The sequence below is a fragment of the Hermetia illucens genome, chromosome 6 (assembly GCF_905115235.1).
Source record: "Hermetia illucens chromosome 6, iHerIll2.2.curated.20191125, whole genome shotgun sequence".
Classification (NCBI taxonomy): domain Eukaryota; kingdom Metazoa; phylum Arthropoda; class Insecta; order Diptera; family Stratiomyidae; genus Hermetia; species Hermetia illucens.
Genome location: NC_051854.1, coordinates 20,711,666 through 20,723,120, shown reverse-complemented (window position 1 = coordinate 20,723,120; position 11,455 = coordinate 20,711,666).

Here is an 11,455-nt window from a genome sequence, read left to right as displayed (position 1 = left end):
AAGTTTGAGACCGTTGATAATTTCTCCTATCTAGGGTTGAAAGTCACAACCGATAACAGTTGCGACAATGAAATCCGCGCACGGTTGTTGTCAGCCAACAGAGCCTATTTCAGCTTACAAAAACTGTTCCGCTCGAAACGTCTCACCATAGGATCAAAGCTCTTACTGTACAATTGCGTAGCCTACATAATGACGAAATCTATGAGCGATACCACGACCGTCAGGTTGTGGATAAAATCTGGCTCAACAAGTTGCGGTGGGCGGGTCACCGAGGTAGACCCTGCCTAAGATGGAGCGATGGCGTAGGTCAGGACACTATACAGCTTTTAGGAATATCGAATTGGTGGACCTCGGCGGGGATGTCTGGAATTCCTCAACCTTCGACAGTAGACACACAATGCAACACAAGCAATTCTACAAGCAGGCAACAAAAGGTTTAATCTGTAGACCTTCAAAGGCCCTTGATAAAAACAATAAAACTGTTCCAGACGACAGTATACAAAATTTGTCTCCCATACTTTGGGAAGATCCTAGTTTTTCCTGTGATATTTATGCCTCCAATAAAGACGAATTTATCTGACCGTTTTCACTTTTTTTTTTATTAGAAAATTTTATTCGACCCGGCGTCCACAATATATTTATTGCAAAACGATATACCGTAAAACATTAAAGGATTACAAGACTCTAGAAATCTAAACAATGTCAGTTTTGCAAAAGGCACTCATTTCTGCTTCCGATTTCAAAAGAATTTTGCCATTTATTCGAGAAAAAATTGGTGAACTGATCTACGATGGGAAATGTCACGGGAAGTCTTTCATGTGAAAAAGAAGGTATCTCACTTTTTCTTCAAGATTACTGTTACGTATTTAGATTCCAAACCCGAGCAACCTATTTTTTAACCACACCTGGCATTCGTGGTAATTAATGGCCCAACGTATTTCAATCAGACCAAGTTGGTTTGACTAGGACCTTGCATCCCATGCTAGAGCCGAAAGTTAAATCGGCATTCATTTGCAAGCGGAAATGGATTTTTATGTTTTGCAGAATCTCCAGAGAAAATCTTTGGCATGCGTTTGGCGAAATACCTAGATATATCTTAATCACGTTTAAGCAACTATGAGTGATGAATGCTTGATCAAGCAACCGTTATTGTTTTAAGATTACATATATTAATGAACTCATTAAATCTTCTTTGTTCAGGGCATATAGATAGATTGGATGGGTGCATCTATTTGCATACATCAAGAGCCATTTTTATTATCTTTTTGAACGTAATCTATAGATATATCCGCGACAACAAGAAGAAAGAAATCATTTTGTTGGCCAGCGTCAGTTTCCATCTGCAAATAAACATTGGTGCTTTCGAAGTCAAAGCACGTGAATGGATGCCACAGGTATGATTTAGCCTTAACTTTTGTCCGTAAACTTTACCTCATTCCTATTGAAAGTGAAACCAGATTAGAAACTTTTGCATTTTATTGTGATAATTTAATCGCGACAGTGCATTTACGTAACGTTGCATCGCTGAAGGTGAATAAACCCTGGACCATTCGAACTGATCGGAACCCATGACCGGGCAATTGTATGAAAAGACTTACCACCCTGCTCCACCCACCTTTCTTCTGACTGCCCCGTCTTGAATCAAATTTGATCTTTTCTAACGCGAAATCTTAACTGAAAATGTTGACTGGCAATCTTGACCTCGGAATTTGACGAGACAATAAATCTTTTTTTGTGATTTGGCATTCAAAAAGTAAGCGGCATGGAAGAAAAATTTTATCTGAATTTAAAGATCAACGACAAATGGAGACCAGCGAAAGTATTGATGAACAACAAAAATTGAGCAAATTGTGATTGTGCTGCATATTAACAAGATTTGAGGAAAACAGATTGTGCGATTTTCGAGTGAATGTAGATAAGCGTGGACTTGGCTACCGTAGGTGGATATCTGCATGTATTCCATTCAAAGTTTTTTAGTGACTTTGGTTACGTTCTGATTGAAACCGATAGCGGCGAAATTCTCCATTTCTCCTCCTGGAGCTAATTTGCTCTGTTGTTTTCGGATATTGATTTTCAGCACCAACTAGGTCTAGATGTGAGTGGTTTCCATCAATTCATTAACCGCCCGTTAAAATCTATTAGGATTTTATTGGCTTTTTATCAATCTGCAAATCTTTTCAACTAAAGTTAAAAGCTTGAGGCTCGCGGCTTCTGAAATCGATCCTTAATTAAATTGAAAATCCTGCATTTCATCACACATAAAACCCGGTATCAATAGAAAATTCAAAGATGGCAATTAACAACAATTTCAATTTGCGTTAGTGCGGTAAATGTTGCAAAATAACGAAACTAATTTATTTTGCAACCCATTGCAATGCGGGATTATGATCACTAATAGCACGTTAGAGCGAATTGTGGCTCCAATTAAAAGCAGTTCTATATCTTAATGAGGTGTTTGGTAGGCATGCAAGTCCAATTGCCTTAATTTTATTGCATGTCATATGTTTACTTTAGTTGATTTTTTTCTGTTGACGGTGTCAATCAAATTGTTTTGATTGTTGTCTATTGAATATTATGAAATGAAAAGTTGTCAGTTGAGGTTTTTTTCGAGATATTTAATCCTTGTCTCAAGAAGTTGCCGCTACCGATCACTCTGAATAATCAAGAAACTTGCTTATATTGCCCCTATCAACACCATTGTAACGGTCTTTTAATGGTTTTAAAGCGTTTAAATGATTGATTTTATTGAAACCTGAATTTTATGATGTGAAATATTCAAGTTAACCTACTACAACAGTAAGAAGGAACGAAGTCGTTCCGCCCGTTCAAAAGGATATATGATATCTGTTTAACTTCAGCTACTACTTCCGCAAAGGGAAGAACTGGAAATCAAAAACTATAGAAGGCATCAGACCTTTTATTATATATAGCTGACCACAAGGTCTCAAACAAAATACCTACACATGTTCAGACAATCTATGTAAAATAAATAGTTTCGTATAAAATAACTGAATAATCCTAAAATTCACCACTATTACGAGCCGAAATAATAGGGAAAGAAAGGATAGAGAAGAAGGTCCCCCTTTCTAGCGCCGTTGGAGAGTTGTGGTCTCTCTCCCTTGGATAGTTATGGCGTTTCAAAGTGGGACAATTTTAATGTCAAAACGGTGGTAGGAAAGGCATGGAAAGAGAAGCAGGAGGTCTTCTCACTTCAATTTCACTGGAAAATCGGAGCAAACATCGTCTTTAAACGCTTTGCCTTTTCAAAAGAGGGCATTCGGAGATCATTATGATAAATTTTCATTTGCCCACCCTACCTTATCTTCCAAGGGTGTAGAAAATGTATATTGAAGAAAGAAGAAGGTGCTTCAAACCTTCCACCACCCCCCCCCCCCCCCCGAATGCTCCGATTTATTGGTAACGCTATTATAACCGACATTTTTAAGAGGAGTTAGAGCTCGACCCCCCAACCAATAATCCTTAAGCATATGAATGAGTTGAAATTAATGTCATGGACAGTTAACACAGCCGGTAGTCTTGATATGGTCGTGCACATCGTGCTTCACCGGCTGGGAGAAATTATTTTTAGTTGTGATGTTCCAGTATTTTCCGAGATGTGCGCGAATGCGAAGACCGGCAATGTCCTCGAAAACAATCGAAAGAGTGTCGTTTACGCAGGTGGAAATTTTCCCTAACGACTTCAACGAAGTTGTGGGTTCTATCAAGTCTCTATTGTGCAGGTTCACCAGCAGTCCATAGTGACATACAGAGTCTGCGCCTAAAATGGGGGTGCTGATGTCCGGCGAAACGAATCGCCACGAAAACGTTCAGCGCAATCCGAGACTCACGTCCCCCTGGATGTAGCCGTAAGTATGGATTGGCGAGGAGCTCACGGCAGCCAGTCATAAGTTTAGTGATGTTAGTGTATTTGGACGGGGCGCAGAGGGAACCGACACCTCCGCGCGCGCGTCGACTAAAAACCAACGTCCGCTCAGAGGGTCGAAAATTGTAAGACGACGTGATGCTCCGTTTCGGGTAGCCACGCCGCAAAGTACTCACAGTCGCTGTCAGTGAAACTGCAGCGCGAATCACATGACCTTATCATCGAAGACGCCTCTCTCGCAAAGATCGACGGAACCCAATATCGATGGCGGATATCCTCATTTCGGATGTGATCAAAGCATATTACACCACTTGTCAAACATAAAATCTTCATATTCATTGCCGCAAGATGCCGTTCATTATATTTTATAGTCGGCCAACACTCAAAAACATAGAGGGCGATGTTGCGGTAAAGTTTGGATTGCACTATTACGTGAAACAAATTCATAAAGCAACTCTCCATTGGCTGATAGCATTAACCGGTGATATTTAAATCGCTCAGTTCCAGGTACTTACAGCGACAATGCTTCTTTCGTGAGGATCGGCTGTCAAAAATTCAGTTCTATTCAAATTTAATAAGAGACCGCGTTGCATGAGGCGATCATTCTTTTTTTGGACAAATTGCTCGAGATAATTTTTGCTATGAGACGGAGGGGGCGCTGGACGTTGAATGTCACGTATGAGGAACACCGACAGAAATACGAAGCGGTTTTGTTACTCCCGAAAATTACAATGGGCTGAAAAGGGACGGCTGACTAAAGAAGGCGACTCTGACACCCATAATATTTTCTCAAGAAGTACTCCAGGACCAGGAAATAAACTCATTCGGGAGAAGCTCATCAATTTTAAAATCTCCTACAATGCTAAGGCCGCGAAAGAGAAGGCTCAGCGAATGATAAAGGAGAAAAAGTCTGTAAAAGGAGTTATTTGGCCAAGACTTACCTAAAAGGGCGCCTTGACCTGGAAGCACTGCCTTTTATGCGGCTTTATGGTAGCATAGTTGACCTACCCGAACTCATCAAGGACAAGCGCAGCGTGTGCCAAGCCATTAGGAAACAGTTCAGAGCGAGGAAAACATGTGCTCAAGGTAGATGTCGCCGTACGTCCGAACAGCAGGAGAGCTATATACAGTGCAAAGATTTCGATGAGCTGTCATATAGAGAAGAAGTCTGCAATGCTTTAAAATAACAATTTACATTGGAGGAATTCGGACAAGAATCCATAAAGAGTCTTAGAAAAGCTTATCGCGGTACCAAAGGACCACAATCCAATTGCCAGTGGAGGTAGCGCAGAAGTTGTTGGTGGTAAGAAAAATTCGAATTCAATGTGTTTGTTATTGTCAAAGCGAATAGATCTCTCTAATGTGGTACTTCAAATGCATTATCTTTGGACACCTCGCACAGGCATGTATTGGCGGCATTGATCTCTCCGATCGATGCAGAAGAAAGTAGAGAGAAAGCCGTACTGCCACGGAATGCAATTGAGACCCCAAATGCTTATTGTGTGAAGAACAGAAATGACGGGATAACGGAATTCAAGAAGGGGTTGACTATAACGAGAAAATGAGATTTAGTCAAAGACCATCCACGAGTCTTACATAGCGGTTGTCATCGTAAGTTAACCATACAGGAACCTTTACGGGGGCCTATGGGTTACAGGCTGGAGTGGTGGGGCGGATACGATAGGCAAGCTGTGCTATTTGCATTAGACTGCTTAACGATTTCCAAGTGTAATTCCAATCTATTTGAAAGGAAAAATACGATGAGACCAGAGCACGGATTAATAATAAATTTCAAATGACGTCGTTATGAATTGAACTTTTATTTAAACAATCAAACTTAATTTACGAAAGGAATCATAGAGACACTTTTAACAGCGCGAGAGATCCGTCGTTGTTCCAGGCTGGAGGCAGAAGAGAACGATCTGTCTTCATGTGTTTCTTTCTGCCCCCAACTCATGGCACACTATCTCCGCTAGTCCTCCACTCCCGTGGCGAGCTCTACAAAGTGGAAAGTTCCGCGCCATCTATTTGTTCGCATTCGAAATAAATTTCGAAAGCTGCGAATCCTGCCGCGCTACTACAAATAGATGGCGCGCCACAAAGCTATACAATGCGCCATGAGTCAGTTAGTCAGTGATTTTGTGTGAGCAAAAATAAGCGGCGTATAGGTGTACAGCTGCTACGCCCATTCAGGCTTACATTGTCTGAGTTTGATGACAGTTGAACAACCTTGTACACGATGCAATTGAATGAAGTCCGAAGGTGGCTGCCGGTGATTTTAATGCGTGGGCCTTTGAATAGGGAAGTAGAGAGAATAAAGCAAAGGGACGAAATACCGATATAGTTCTGACAAACGAATTATCTTTCAGAAAGAAAGATCTTCCTCTCAAATCGTATACCTGACTTTTTAGCCCTGGCGTGTTGTATAATCTGGCATGCCAGCGAGGGTTACATCCACAGCCATCACCAGGCAGTTATTTGCGAACTATGGAGATAGCAACATGGTAGGGAAACTGCACACCCAAAGCCGAGGAGCACATCAAGCTGATAGAATGGATCATTTGCAAAAAGGGCCGGCAAGAACCTCCGCAAAAATTTCAAGCTGGTCATCCAGCGGAGCGAAAGCGAATCCTTTAATGAGCTTTGCGGGCACGCGGATGTAAACCCCTGGGGGAGCGCCTATAGAGTTCTGATGGGGCCGGTCATCTTCGCAGATCAGGTCCCTTATCCAATTGTTGAAAATTATTCAGGGTTTATTTCTCCAGCAAAAGAGGGGCATTGACTCCTATCAGAGATTTGTGAGTGTGACGGCAATTTCGGCAGTAATCACAGAGGTGCTTTATAAATCTGCAGCAGAATAGATGATAACAAAGATGCGGGCCTGGACAGAATACAAAATAGGGCTTTTAAGGTCGATGTCAAATGCAAACTGGGAATGTTTGCTAAGTTATTTGAAGCGTGAATGGATGCAGTAGGGAGCCTAAGGGGAGCAAAACTCCAAGTAAGCCATCTTCTATAGACCCATATGTCTCCTAGACACTATGGGGGGTTGGTCCCAGTTGTTAAGAGCCTAGGAGGCCTAGGAGGCGTTAATACGCCGTCTCCGCGGGTGTCTCACAGGGCTCCGTATTGGGCCGCTACTGTGGAACATCATGTACAATACTGAATTTAATTTTCGGTGGTGGTGGATTACACAGAAGATATTGCATAGTTGTGATTGTATTTTGACATTTTGTTGGCTTAATACATGAGAGTTACATCTCGTAGAAACAGCTTTCCGGTTAATGTTACAGCCGCCTCCGTTCCAATAATGACCTTTGCAGGATTGCAATACATTCAAAGTTATGACACCATTAAGTTGGAAGTGCAGGCTCAGTTGAGATCGACCCTTGACTAGCACCTCAGAACACAAACTCCCATACGGATTTCTGTCAACCCGCGCGTGGCTACCATGCTCGCATAGTAAATCACAGGGATTTTTAAACACTTTCTAGTGGAGCTATCATCTTACAGGTGGGACCCAAAATAAAATGACAACAAAAACAGCAATAACAAACACAACGACAAAGCCGGCAAGAGTAGTTAGAAGAAGCAACAATTCACAACGCTCACCGGTTCTGGTAGCTAAAATGGGAGATTCTACTGTAAATACCTTTGCAAGAAGCGGCCAGCTAAGACGAGTACCTGAGGAAAAAGTAGCAAGGCCCATTGTCCAAACGATGGAAGCAACTGAAAGTGAAAAATGGAGTGACGCCGGAGAGGCTAACAATGCTGGGGGCCAAAAAGAAGAGACACAATTAAATTCGAGGAGGGCCACGGGAAAATATGGCAAGTTCCGAGCCGCATTACACTCTTTTGTCGAGAAAAAAGAGTAACGAACTCTCCAAACAGGTGGAAATGAAAGTTATCTCATCGGAGAGAACGGACCACTTCCGGAAAACAAAAGTAGAGGAAGAAAGGCTACTCAAGAAGTGCTGGGTGGTCCCGCGGAAAATTGAAATGGATCTTGTTGTACACCAGTGAAATTCCTTGATGATAGCCGAACAGGAACTGAGGAAAAGTACATCGCTAGTACAGCCTCTAGTTGAACAAACAACAGTGCCTTAACCCGGCAGAGGGAAATAAACAATCAATGCAGTAAGAATAATTCCGCGAGGAGGTAACCAAGAGGAACAAACAATGTCGGAAACAGGAGAAAATTCAATAACAACAACTTAAGTTGGCACTAGCTGCGCTGCACCTAAGTTGAAGTCGACTACGATGGCGACATCAGCGTCAAACAAAAAGAGGTACGGGAAACCATGATCAGAGTCCATTCTCATTAACCCGAACGAAGCGAGATCTTTCGCGGAAGTTCTTCGGGAAGAAACTCTATCGAGCCGACTCGAACTATATATATACTTGGGTCGAAGACGGAAAAGAAGAAACCGTTCCGGAAGACAGTTCAGAGCATTTTAAGCACGAAAGCAGTGGTTTCTACTCTAGAACCCTTCTGCACCCTTGAAATAAGAGGTCCCACGGAAGAGGTGGAGGAGGCGATAAAAAGGTTTTACCCAGATGTGAGCGACCCTAAGGTGGGAGTTACGTCTGTCAATTCTAAACGAGAAAAATTGGCCATAGTCAGCGTCCCTGAAGAGACAGCGAGTCAACTTCTCCATTGCGGGAAAACAAAGATCGGGTGGATTATCTGCTGCTTTAAATGCTGGGCATACGGACATATAGGGGGGTCCCACAAATAGCAGGACAGAAGCGTTACAAGTGTGATGTGGCTCATGTTCCCGGTTCTATGTGCTGCCAGGTTTTCAAAGAAGAGTTATAGAAAGAGAAAGGTCAAGTACCGTGACCCACAAATAAACATATAATACATAGTGTAACTGCACACAACCTGATGAGGCAGATGGTGCAAGAAAGAAGGGTTGATTTGTTACTTATTAGTGAACGGTTTCAAGACAAGAGCTCACCAGCTTCATTGTGCTAAAGTGACGTTTTTCAGCATTTACCTCACAGCAAACGAATCTGTACAAGCTTTTCGGCATACACTCGCCGCCTTGTACCGCGACTAGAAACATGGAAAGGAAAATTCTGGTCGGAGGAGATTTTAACGTCGCAGCCCCTGAATGGGCCATACCTCAACCAGATTCTCGAGGCACACAGATTTTGGAGATAGCCGCCAGGATAGGAATCATTGTGCGACAACAAGCAGCGAGGATGGCAAAAATCATGCGGACCCTTTTCCTGTCCATGAAGAACAAAAAGCATCAGGACCGGACGGTATTCCCGGCAAAGTGTTGAAACTCGTATATAAATACAGCCTAGACTTGCTACTCGGCGCAATCAACGCATGTTTGACAGTCGGTGTTTTCTCTTCCCGCTGGAAGGTTGCGAGTTTTGTGCTGATAAGTAAGGGCAAAGGCGACCCCGGCATGCCGCCAGCGGATCGTCCGCTCAATATGTTGGATACAGCGGGGAAGCTATAATAATTGAGAAGCTCAACAAGCGGCAACTGACTGATGCAATATGTGCTGCGCAAGACTACTCACCAACACAATATGGTTTTGGAGCGGGACAATCCACAATTGATGCTATTGAAGAATTGTCGCCACTCCCGGTGGTGGTACTCCTTGTTACCGTTGATGCAAGAATCGCCTTCAATTCTGCGAGGTGGTGCCTATTGCACCTATGTTGTAGGACTGCTTAAAGGACCGTGCTCTACTCTATGAGACCTAGGAAGGCATCGTGGAATGCGAATGATAATACGGCGAGTTGGGAAATGGATGACTGAGCATTGATTCTCCCTAGCTCTGGAGAAAACTGAAGTCGTTCTGTTGACTAAGGAGAGAATCCTCCCTATTCAGTTGGGTGAAACTATGGTCTTGTCGAAGCCGCCGGTGAAATGCACAACACGACTAGAATGTTTGCGGTTCGCCGGGCGATGCTCAGTAGGCACCGAAATAAGGCAGCTATCTTGGGAAATAGAATCGAGAAGTAGATGGTCCCCACATCTCATAAAGGACGCCCGGCCGTGGTTCAATCGAAAACACCGGGGTTGACTATTACCTAACTCAGTTACTCAGCGGACCCGGGCGTTTTCAATTTTACTTGCAAACAATCGGGAAATCCCAGTCGCCCGGCTGTATTTATTGCAAGGACGTGATGGATAATGCCTACCACACCTTTTTCTTGACCATGATTGAGGCCATGCTGCAAAGGGAAGGCACGTGAAGCCGAGCGGTACGGTACACTCAAGGCATTCTTAAGGCGAAAAAAAAGGAGATGGATAGGGGAAATGCAAGGTAGTTGAGGCTCCCTGAATCCGCAGGGTTTTGCCTGTGGTAAGGTTGGTTTTGCCCATAGACGGGCAGACTGACATTGAATCGATTTTAATAAGGTTTTGTTTCACACAAAAACACAAAACCTTAAAAAGTATTGTTTCGCTTTTTTTTCAGATGCTCCAGAGACGTTCAACAGGGTTTGAAATAACAGCACAGTATACGCATTTCAGTACCTAATAGATATGAGGTGAGAATACTTTTCTTATTGGATGTCAATTATCCTTTTGTCCTGAAAATTTTGTTTTGTCATTGTCACTAGGTGGAAGTTGACTTAATAATATGGGAATGTGGTAAAATCCTTCCAGACATAAGGTTATAGTTCATCTCAAAGAAGTTCCCTCCTCCTTTGTGTTTAATGGGAGGCAGTAGAGAATGGTGGGATCAAAATGAAATTTCAGTCCATCTGTTTAAGTAAATTTACTTTTCTTTCCTCTTTTATATGGCGGACTTACGTTCATTCATTACACCTAACCACATAATTTCCAATTCCATACTTTCATTCTCATCATATGTCATTGCTTCATCTAAAATCACGTAGCCTCTATACATAAACCTATTAACGCGTGGATTTGACTCTAATCATTAACAAAATGCTCTAATTTCTCTTTCAATCTCCGTCACACAAAAGATCCATAACTTATCTACTTGTCGCCTACAAAAACGACTGCATTAAATTAGAAAAAAGCCTCGAATCCACAAATGTCCGACATTTCTAACTTTCTAGAGCATTAGGGAGTTTCTGATTGCATTCCATTGAAAACATCTAGCGGTTCGCAAAAAAACCTTCAAGAATATTAAATATTAGCTGAAAAATTGGAGTAGACTCTTTCGTTGTGATATCAAATTAATCATATCAAAAAATGTGCTGGTATCCGCTATGTGTGGAAGAAAGTGGAAGATTGGTTTTTTATAACCCATTCCTGACCACTTCTGTCCAAGATATGGAGACTAATCGCGGACCGAAAGTCATTGCATGTCGATTCTGATGAAATCAATCTAAACTGGTAAAGTGTGATTAGAGTTGGTTAATATCCGACTCGCCTCCCAATTGAATATCTTTTTTTTTCGCTCCATCTAATTTTTGAGTCATTGTTTCGTCTACACGGTGGGAACGGGGGGTTTGAAAAATGACTCTGCCTCTGGTGCAAGATAAAATCTGGATCACCACATTCGCTGCATACGTCACTTTTTTGGCGACTTGTTGGTAATCATTTCACTTTCAACATGTAGGTATGTAAGA